An 11,878-nucleotide genomic window follows, 5' to 3' on the forward strand; every position below is an offset into this window, starting at 1 on the left:
CTTGTCATACACCTTTCTTAATTTTAAACTATTCATTTTTTACTAAAGGTAATACAGAAACTGCTGCAAGCATACATTGACAGTGAACTTCCAGAGAGGTTCACGCCCGATTCAGAAGAGGCCATGGAACAAGGGATATCATTGCTGATGTCTGATGGATCTTGGCTAAAAGCAGAGAATATCAGAAAGATGTTTACCTCTGATTTATTGACTATGTAAAGGCTTTTGATTGTGTGAATTATGACACGCTATGGACAATATTACGAAGTATGAGTATTCTGGAACACTTAATTGTGCTCATGAGGAATCTGTACCTGGACCAAGAGACAGTTATTCAGACAGAACGAACATGGGAACCGTGTATAGGTACTAGGAATTCCAAGATGCTTGACCCATAGCCTGCACTCAAAGATCAGGATTTTCCATAACAATGCAGTGGAGCTTGGGATATATTTAGAAACCTCTAAAGTTTGCATGGGAGAAAGATGAGGCTTTCTGCTCCTGTAAAGATTTACAGCCTCAGAAACTCTGTACAGGGTCGCTATGAGTCTGAACAGACTCCACGGCACATAAGCACCACCACCACCAAAGTTTGCTGAGATTTGAAATGATTAGACCAATGAGAAATAATTTCCATTGGTCTTTGCTGAATTTTGTATGTATACTTGAGGGAGGAAAAAGTAATACTTGTGTGTTTGTTGGGTGCTTTTAGTTTGACATATTTTAATAGAAACAGGAGTTTCCTTAGGAGAAGAGAATAGCATCAGCTTTATAGGTAGGGAAGCATTCTTCTATGTATTTTTTTCCCCCACATGGCAGACAAGTGAAGTTTCTACTTTATCTTCCAAAAATAATTGAAATTCCATTGTGACATCAATGACAGATGGACTGAAAGATACCAAATTTTTGGTTGTGATTTGTAGAGTCATTCTCCTTGTTAAACTATATATATTAGATATGTTCCTTTGTGGCCTATATTTTATAGGTTTTAATGAAGTGCCATGTCTTCAGGTTCATACCATATAGATGTTGTTGTTATGTGCTGTCGTTTGGATTCCAACCCATAGTGACCCTGTACAGAAGTGACTGGTGAGTTTGAACCGCTGACCTTGCTGTTCAAACCTACTTTGCATTGAGTGCTTATCCTGCAGCACCACACAAGGACTCCACTATGTAGAAAGTGGAAGGCCATTAGGGCACTTTGCTAGTCATCCCCAGAGATGGTTTGCGGAGCTGGAAAGTGGGATTTTCTTTCCCTGGCTCTGAATCAGGAGCTTGAGGTCTGATTTCAGCTCTGTGTCCTTGAGCAAGTACTTAGGCCGTACTTTCATATCTGTATAGGTGAAGGACTTAGGGATATGACGCCTCTAATTTGTGTTTCTCTAATTCTTTCTTCTCTGATCTTATCTCCTTGGGCTGTTGTAAAGCTTGAACCTCTTGGTTTTTCTCTTTTAAAATTTCATTGGCTACTACTGAATCTAAACAGTGTTCATTTCTTATGTACTTATTACGGTTGGTGGGTGGACAGGGCGAATATTGCATTATAGAAATGAAGTGTGACTTGCTTAGTAAAGATACATATTTTCATTTGCCTTCCACCCTTCTGGATATTATCAGTGCCCGACCTTGAATTGTCTATTACTCTTTTTCTGTCCCCAAACTTACTTACACAGCTTCTGATATTATACTTGTTCAGAGTACCAGGCTAAGTCAAAAAGTATTGCCACAAGATCACAGAAAATTGTATTTAAAAATGTCAAAATGTGAAGTTATTGTTTCTCGACATGACCTCCATCTAGTTCTCTATATTTCTGAAGGCAGTGTTTCCGTTTTGGTAAACCTTACCTGAAGAATTCTGTGCTCTTCAATCTATACCATGTCAAAATGACAATTTAGGCATCCTTTAGGACTCAAATCGTGCTCCTTTTCAATATTCTTTGAGTTTGGGAGTAATAAGAAATCAGAAGGGGCAAGATCAAAGCTATAGGGTGCATGGGATAAGGTTTCTCAATGAAATTCTTATAGGACAACCCTTGCTGCCCTTGAAGAATGAGCAGATACATTGTTGTGACGGAAAAGAAAAACTCGACAGCATGACTTTCCTGGTCTTTTCCTCTCACCAATACAATTTTCAATCTTCCTAAACCTTTTTCCTATTCAGCCCCCATGATTGTCTGAGAAAATTCTATCAAGATTCTAGGACTCTAGCCCATAGACAAGGACATAGCCACAGAGGGTAGAGCTGAGAGTGAAGCATCCAGCTGATAGGAAGTGTGGGGAGAAGCACAAGAACTCCCAAACTTGTAGACAGTACCCATTTGACATAGCCTTGATGGCTAGATAATCAGAACTTGACTAGAGGAAGATTAAAAAAAAATTTTTTTTAGTAAAGGAAATGAGGGTAAATTGCTATAATTTTATGAACTTGACCTATCCTCATGGAGGTAATAACTTTAAATACCAACAAAGAGGGAAGGAGTCGTCACATCAAGTATTAATGCTATGGCTACCTATGATGAGGGGGCGATAAAAGGCATGAAGTGACTGGTTTACAAGGTTTTCAGGAGGAAGTTTAGTTTAATAGTGTGTGGGGGAAGAAATAATCCCCACTGAATAGTTTTCATCATGTCTAGATGGGTCTGGTTAAAAGAGATGGGGATAAGATTCTTATGATTCAATAGTAATAGTTATCATGACTAATTGCAACTGTCACAATTGTAAAGGTTTTGTATAAAAAATGGGAGAGTAGTTAATCTTACAGTCCAGAAACAGAGGACCCTGTGACCATCAAGGGAGAAGAGCACAAGCGGAATGTGAGACCTTATCCAGAGAAGCAGTGATGCCAGAGATGGGGGCAGAGATGGGGATGTGGAGAGAGGGAGCAGCTGAGGACTCTAGATTCATGGGAAGAGAGGGACTGAGAGCTGGTTGGCAGAAGTCAGACTTGCAGAATGTGCCCTTTGGTGGTGTAAATTACTATATATGCCTCAGTGGTTTTTTTTAAAAAGAGCTAAAATGAATGGAGAGAAATACTGTTAACTGATGGTACATGGAGGGGATTATAATCATTGTAATGAAACAAGATGTGTGATTTGTTGAATGTAAAACTGATGATCTGCCCTCTAAACTTTCACTCAATTCACAATAAAAACTTCAAAAAAAAAAAAAAGATTCTAGGACTCTAGGTCCATGGACTGAATGCGGCTGTGTGCCTACAGGCTGGAGACTGTCTTGTAGAAATTTATGTATGCATCAAATATTTCTGCTTTGTTCATTCATGAAATATAAGAGGAAAATGGGCTGGTGCATTTTTGGTTGTACGTGTTTTAGTTAATATCATGTCAGGCGCATGTATGATGCAACCTAATATAGGCATAGTTAGCGCTACTTTTAGGGACATCCAGAAATGATACAGTTTATGAGGTTTTAAGGATAAATGAAGATGAAACCAATAAGTGTAAAGAGAAAAGAGGAGGGTGTATGAGAAATTCTCAAGATGGTCCATTTCAGGACTAAGGGGAATCTTGCTGGTAGCAGGCTAGCATAACAAAAGGAGCTCTGGGGAGAGGAAGAGACTAGTTTGACTGGCTAGAAATTTTAAAATCAGAATACACCCATCAAGGAAATAGGGGAAGTTCATGGGGAGGAGGGAGACTAACTTTAAATGAGAATGCTGCCTGTAAGGACTAGTAGATGACTTTCTGGATAGATTGTAAACACCATGTTGTAGTTGTTGTTAATTGCTGTCCAGTCGTTTCTGACCCATAGCAACCCTGTACAGGGTTTCCTAGGCTGTAAATCTTTACCGGAGGAGAACGCCTCATCTTTCTCCCGCGGAACAGCTGGTAGTTTCGAACTGCTGGCCTTAAGGTTCACAGCCCGATTCGTAACCACTATGCTACCAGAGCTCCTTCATCATAGTATCCAGTAAAAGGGGAACTGGAGGGAGGGGCTTTTCAAGATTGGGTAATAAAACTCTTTGCAAGCCAGCCTTACATCACATCTGCTGTGTCTACTGGGTTGGGTGCCTGATTTTGCAAAATCAAAGAAAGTAAATCTCACTTTCACTTAAAAAAAGATTACCCCATCAGAATGCCCCCAAAACAGTCACCTAACCTTCTGGCTAACCCCTCTGCCTTGAGTTTAACTGCCCAGCAGATCCCCCTGAAGCCACTGTTTGTATTAGACCTTGTTTTTGAAGGTGCTCCCAACAGGGTGAAGACAAGTGTATCCCTGAGAGAACTTGTCTGCAGCCACCCACCGATTGCAGAGATGTGTTTTAACATGCTTTGTTTGGAATAAATCCCTACATATATGAACTGGAACCTTAGGTGCGATATTTTCAACTTACCCTTGTATTTGCTGCAAAGTAACTTGTAAAATAAGACATCATGTTAAAAAGGAAATTTTTTTTGTTAAGAAAAAGTTTTGCACCTATGTTTAGCTACCAAATTCAAATCTGAAATGCCCTTTTTTGTTCTTCTGGCTTTAAGTGTATGAAGTTTGCTCTACATTCTTGATCAGTACAGGATGTGTGTTGGCTGTCCTGACTATTGACATTTTCTGCAAAGAGGCCAGTCTTTATGAGTCACACTGCTTTAAACGGTGACTTTTTTTTTTTTGCTAGCAGTTTTGTAAATAATAATAAACACTCGAGAAAAGTAATTTTCTGTGTTGCATAGAGATATCTATACATCTGTCTCTTCCATTACATAGTTTAACTTGTTGAAGAACGATTATGTTTGTTTTTATTTCTGCAAGCCTTATACGGAAGGTATCTTGTCAATAACCCATTCAAGCAATCTGGAATAACCAGATTGTTACTGCTTTGGGGTAAGGTACCTGGAGTCAGTTCGGACCCATAGTGCCCTGAAGGACAGAGTAGAACCATGGGTTTTCTGAGATTGCAAATGTTTATGGGAGCATTTGGAGTGGCTGGTGGGTTTGAACCACTGATCTTATGGCTAGCAATCCAACACTTAGCCCACTGTGTCACCAGGGCCCTTTGATCATCCTGTATTCCCTAAAACCACTGTCATAGAGTTGGTTCTGACTTATAGCAACCCTTTATAATGTTTCCAATGCTGTAAATCTTTACAGGAGCAGAAAGCCTCATTTTTCTCCCATGGAACGACTGGTGGGATTGAACTGCTGACTCTATGATTAGCAATCCAGTTTTATCCTACAGTGCAACAGCTTTTAATTTGGATATTTGATTATTTTCTATATCTGAGTTCCCTAAATATTCAAGTTATATTTTAACAAGTACACAGTCTTATACCACAGTTCTGTTTACTTATGTTTTGTCCAGTTTTTAGAATTTCCAGTTACATGTTTAACTATAGTTTAAACGTAATCAGAACTGCTTGGTGTTTTCTGCAAATTGGGTGTTTTAAATCTCCCAAGGTTTTCTTTTCTACTCTTTTGCTTCTGTTGGTATGTGTTTGTTCTGTTGCATTTTATTTTACATGCTTGCTGGGTCTTAATGTCTACATACAACACCCAGGTTCTCATTACAAGATGCAGGTTGATCTGTGCTGTACCACACAAAGTTACTCTCCAGAGTTTTTTCAAGGCCTAGCACAGTGATCAGCTCCTTTTGAAGTTCTTCCACCACTGAGGAGCTTGTCAGTTATTTCCTGGTGTCTCTGCAGCATTTTTTTTTTGATGGCCATTGCATACATCAGATATTGATTTTGATTTAGTTAAATTACTTTTTTTTCCCCGTTTAAATATTAGTACACTTGTGGGCACTTGTAAAATAGCATAATATAAAAGACCCTCCCAGAGAAGCAGTGATGCCTGAGATGGAGGCAGAGAGGATGACGTGGAGAGATGGAGTGGCTGGGAACTCTAGACCCAGAGAGGGAGAGGGGCTGTATGTTGACGACCAGGGGGGAGGAGAGGCAGGCTTGCGGGGTGCACCATTTGGTTGGTTGATGATGCATGGAAGGGATTGTAACCATGGCAATGAAACTATATATGATAGGATGAATGTAAAACTAATGTTGTCCCATGTAAACTATCACAAAATTCACAATAAAACATTAAAATAAAATATGAAAAGCCCTGAGGTACAAGTATGAATTAAACATTGGCTGGCTTTCAAATAAAAGAAAAAAAAAAACAATAAAAATTTATTGTGACTAATGTTATAATAGGGATAACCCTGCCATGTTAGCTTGGACCTTAGGAAAATCTTTCTGGAATGCTTAAGTTTTCCTAATTTCAATCTCATTTCTGCCTCTTAAATAGCTATATGATTTGGAGCAAATTACTTAGGGCCTCTAAGCTTTAGTTTTCTGGTCTATAAAATGGGACTCCTGAGATCTGCTGCAGAAAGGTCATTGTGAAGATTAAATAAATTGGATAATATACTTCGAGTGTTTTGTATAGGGCCTGTTTTTGTTAAGTGCTGTCGAGTAAGTTTCCAAGGAGCAGCTGGTGGATTTGAACCACCCAAGTTGTGGTTAGCAGTCCAGTACTTATTATACAGCGCCACACCAGGACTCCAGCATAGGATCCAGCATATATAATTGTAATTATTTTATGCCATTTATGGCTTTCTCTGTTTTAGTGCACTAAATAAGAATTGCTCATGTTTCTTGTCCATTCTCTACAGACATGCTAGAATGATGTTGCCAACACACTGTGACTTGACTCTTCCAGCCAGGTAGTGCTAAAGTGATAGACAGATGACTTTGAAATAACTATGCAGGAGTCTTGGTGTGGTACTGTAGGATAAGCACTGGACTGCTAACCACAAGATTTGCTGTTCAAACCTACCACCCTCTCCTTGGAAATCCTATATAGGGTCACTATGACTTGGAGGCATTTAACATCAACATGCTGGGTGGCACCTTCTCAGTGTTGGTGTTGCTGCAGCTCTGGGCTTTCCTATTGCCTTTCTCTAATAGACTTTCTCCTGGGCAAGGTGTGGAGTCTAGTGGCCAATTCCATGGGGATGGAGACTGATTTCTCATCTTTGAAGAAGTTTATGGGCTGTATTGTGGGGGTGGATAAGGCAGATGAAGTATGTGTAGGAATAGATGGCATTTACAGAGGTTAACACCACTCATCTGTCTGTCTGTTGTGTTGGCTTGTGTGTTGCTGTGATACTGGAAGCTATGCCACTGATATTTTGAATGATGGCAGTGTCTCCCATGGTGGGTAGGTTTCAGCTGAGCTTCCAAACTAAGACAGACCAGGAAGAAAAAGAGGTGGACTGCTTGCAAATATTTAGCACTGAAAACTTTATGAATAGCAGTGGAACACTGTCAACACCAGAATATTAAGTCAAGCATACCAATGATTGTGAGATTGCCACAGGACCAGGCAGTATTTCATTCTGTTGTGCATAAGATCACTACGAGTCAGGACTGACTTGATGGCACCTAACAACAACAACAATAAGAGTTAAGGAGGGATGCTATTTCCCTTTTTGGAGAAGTGTGGAAATGCTTTATAGAGGAGTTGATATTTGTTCTGGCTCAGTAGAGTAAGCACTGGACTGCTAACTACAAGGTTGGCGGTGTGAGCCCACCAGCCATTCCTCAGGAGAAATATGAGGGTTTTTGCTTTCGTAAAGATTTACAGTCTTAAAAAAAAGCACTGGGACTGTACTGAGTGCTAGCGACGCGGAGCTCTCCAATCTGTTGAGATGGCAGAGGTGGAAGAAACCCTGAAGCGGCTGCAGAGCCAGAAGGGCATGCAGGGGATCATCGTGGTGAACATGGAAGGTATTCCCATCAGAGCACCATGGACAACTCCACTACCACACGGTACGCCAACCTCCTGCACAACTTCATCTGGAAGGCATGCAGCACCGGGTGAGAAATTGACCCCCAGAATGACCTCACTTTTCTTCGAATTCGCTCAAAGAAAAATGAAGTTAAGGTTGCACCAGATAAAGACTATTTCCTGATTGTGATTCAGAATCCAACTGAATAAGCCACTCTCTTGGCTCATCTCCCTGTGTTATTGCTTAATTTAATGCCCCCCAAGAATAGTTAATCATGCCAACTCACCCAAAGTGGAAATCACCTAAGAGCCCACTTTCAGCAACCTAGTGGTGAGCTGGTGCCACACCCACCTCACCAAAGGAGTTCCCCGCCAGGGGTCTTCTCCATCCACGAAGTCATTCTCTGATCACTTCCAGAGGCTGGAGCAAGAGCTTGTATGAGCCCGCACCCAGCTTCCTCCTAATCTTCAGTTCACTGTCACCCTTGGGAAAGGCTGCTTTTCTGTAACAAAAAACAAAAAAAAAGATTTACAGTCTTGGAAACCTTGTATAGGGTTGCTGTGAGTTGGAACCGACTTGACAACACTTAACAAGATAAGAAAAGGGATTTCAAAACTGTGATTAGCTTTTTTTAAAAAAAGTTTTTTTTAACTTTTTATTGTAAATTGAGTGAAGGTTAATAGACAAGATCATCAATTTTACTTTCAACCAATCATATGCTTTGTTTCATCTAAATGATTATACTAAACTCCTTGCAACAGCAGTTATCCTGCTTCCTCCCTGTGGCTTCCCTTTTACATCTTATTTCTCACAAATAAAAAATGTTTGATGTACACTTACAAAATATATATATATTCAGTTAAATGTCCAAAGTGCACTTTCCGCAAGACAGACTTCTGCGTGCAGGCACACAGTCTTTCTCAGTCCATGAGCCTAGAGTCTGAAGCTGCTCCATCTCTCCATGCCATCGCCTCTTCCTCTGTCTCTGCTGTTGCTACTTTTCCAGGTGGGGAATCTCATGCTCCACTCATGCTCTTCCTTCTTGTTGGTCCTGGAATCCTCTGCTCCTGAAATGAAAGATTAAGTACTCCCCGCTTTTAGGTATACATCTTCTACAATTACAGTTGTGACCATCGCAATTAATCCTGCAAACAATTACTTAACAATTGACTTATAAAATCCTGGAACCATCATCCTCCATCCCCTTTCACGAGCTCCATCTGGAAAAGAGGAACATTATCAGTGGGAATTCTACCTTACCCTCTTCGTTCTGAAACTAAGCACACTCATGAAAGCTCATAAGTCAGCCACTTTGTGCATTTGTAGGTCTCCATTTTTGATAGGGATGATTGAGAAAAAAGCTTGATCCTTGATATGAAAAATCCTTCCATTTTGGTTAGAATTTTGAGTAGATGCAGTCATAAGCAAAGGTCCGGTTCATCAAATTGTAGCAATTTACATTTGTTCACAGTATCAAGCATCTTTATCTTCATCTGGTCAAATTCTGGTCAGCTAGCCATCCAAGCTAGGCCAAATGGTAACTAGGTACAGGTTTGGGAGTTCTCGCATGCCACCCTCCACTTAAAACCAGTGTGCTGTTTTGCTATTGCCCTCCCTGGGTAGGTCAGTGGTCATGGGCTGGGGAATTCACATATCTCCCTAAACTTCAGACCAGTCCGTCCCTTCTTCCTCTTCTGTCTCTCATCTCAAGGTCAACTGATGTTGATGGAACATGGTCAGACTCAGCCCATGTCTTCATTGCTTCATTTCTCCCACTTCCACTCACAAGTAGGCCAGGGTGGTCATCAGAGAGCTTACTAGAGTGCTCGAGGATCCCCTATGCCTTTCAGTCTTAGAAAGGGGTTTTCCCTGCTGGTTTGGCTTTTCTTGCCTTGATGCCTGCAAAGCAAACAACAGCCAAACAGTCTGTCTTTTTCTGCTGGTCTTACTTGCAGTGAGAGAATCTTCTGTTCTCCCATCAGTTCTGGGTTGGTCTGCATGTCTTTTCAAGTGGGAATGTCCCAATTTAGAAGGTTCTGTGTGGGACTCAGGATTCTACCTAAGGCCTTATACTTGTGGTTAGCTTTTGCTATACAGGATTATACTCCTGTTGATCATCTTATGTTTAGTTGGAGTGATGTTTCTTGTAAGAGGGGTTTCAAAAAGTTTCTTCAGGGATGAAATGAAATGATGATGGAATTTTTCTGTGGACTTATTGAAGTCCCCTCATATGTGGGGTATTATTTTCACCTCTTTATTTAAATGAGGAGGAGAAAGCAGTTGTAATCTCTAAGGAAGTATTAAAATTCTTATCTATAGTTGTTCTGCTTGCTGTTGAGTTGATTCTGACTCATGGTGACCCTGTGTGTGTAGAGTAAAACTTCTTCATAGGGCTTCCAAGGCTGCGACCTTTCAGAAGTAGGTCACCCAGTCTTTCTTCTGAGGTACTTCTGGATGGGGTTGGACCTCCAATCTTTGGGTCTAGTCCCTGAACTCTTAACCCTCCTTCAAAAGCCAAAACCAAAATTACTCAAGTAACTCTGCATAGGCTTTCTAAGTGAGGCTTTACGTCTTTGCAGGCACAGAAAGAAAGCCTCATTCTTCTCTCATGTATGCTATAGAAAAAAGGACCGTTTGTGAAGTTTTATGAATTCTTTATATTTTGTTTATTCATTTTTTTCTGTTCAAATGCTGATTACTTTTAGCAAAAAATGGGTTAAGAAAAAATGTTGTATGTGTTAAAAATGTTTGCCCCTTTTCTGGTTTGTTAATTGAAAAATTTCCCAGTTTTTGTTTTTGTCATTTAGTTCATTTATTGTGTATTTTTTATATGTAGACGTTCCTGTGGCTTCTTCCACTTATTTATTTATTTATTTTTGCTTCAAAGTTCTTTCCTATTCTGACCTCTAATGAAATTACGCTTTTTTTTTTTTTTTATGGTTTCATTTTTTTAATCGTGACTCTTTCAACCCCTCTGGACATCTATACTTAATTTTGATAGGAGGTGGGGTTCTCTTCATATTCCCAAGAAGTTTTCACAGCACTGTTGTTGAATAAACTTTCCTCCATTGATTTGTGAATGATTCCTTTATGTATTCCTTTTTGCTTCTCATAGAATTCAACAGACCTGATTATTTGAATGAATTATACTTACTAATTTTTTTTAATCATTTATACAACGTATATCTTAACTGACATTATACTGTGTTACGTGATAGCAACTCTTGTTATTTTTCACATGTGTAATTTTTAGAATAGATTTCAAGCTGATTGCTTGTGAGCCATATTCAACCTGTTAATATAAATTTAAAGGTGTGGATGCCTGAATTGAGCAGACAGCTAAGGCCTATTCAGTGTGCATGCTATGGGAGCTCTGTGCCCTGGGACCTAATCTAAGGGGTTTTCTCTGCTACTGTCCCTGATGAATCTAGTGTAATCTCAGGTACCCAGTCTTCTGTTGGACCAAACAATTTAGGGAAATAAGACTAGTGACTCCAGACGTTTCTTTCTGCTTGTTTTATATATCATTTGGTATCTGTACTCTAAAACAAACCACTTTTGTTTGAGGATATGGTTAAGATGGGCAACAATACAGCTGGCAAAGTAGCATTTGGAGAGGGGAACTCTGGCCAACACTATGAGAGATGGTTTGAGTGATCCTCAGCTGATAGTGGGTGTTTCTGGCCCTCAGTAAGTTTGTAGTAGTATCTCCCATAATTCTCTCATGGTATCATTCCAGTGAAAAGTACAGATTGACATATTTTTGGAGGCCTCCTCTCTTGGTTTGTATCCACCTTCCAAGAATAATTGTGTTTAGTAACGAACTGCACAGTCACCTTTCACTCCAGTTGGTTATGTAATAGGAGATATAACCCAAAGTCTTGTTACTAACTAGACTACACTACCCTGTATGCCGGAGCTCTGGTGGTGTAGTGGTTACAAGTTGGGCTGCTAACCTCAAGGTCAGCACCTCAAAACTACCAGTTGTTTCGTGGGAGAAAGATGAGGCTTTCTGCTTCTGTAGAGATTTACTGTGTAGGAAACTCTATGTAAGGTTGCTATGAATTAGAACCAACTCCATGACACATAGCCACCAACCAACCAATATAAATTTTGTTTAGGATTACTTGTATTTAA

The 11,878-nt window shown here is 40.0% G+C and overlaps 1 protein-coding gene and 1 pseudogene across 1 annotated transcript in view; both read left to right on the forward strand.

Moving 5' to 3' along the window:
* Positions 1-11,878, forward strand: part of ARHGAP10 (Rho GTPase activating protein 10) — a 483,306-nt gene that overhangs the window by 161,621 nt on the left and 309,807 nt on the right. The window lies entirely within an intron of this gene.
* On the forward strand, positions 7,661-7,950 carry LOC102828854 (annotated as a pseudogene).

The sequence above is a fragment of the Chrysochloris asiatica genome, unplaced genomic scaffold (genome assembly GCF_000296735.1).
Source record: "Chrysochloris asiatica unplaced genomic scaffold, ChrAsi1.0 scaffold00155, whole genome shotgun sequence".
Taxonomy (NCBI): Eukaryota; Metazoa; Chordata; class Mammalia; order Afrosoricida; family Chrysochloridae; genus Chrysochloris; species Chrysochloris asiatica.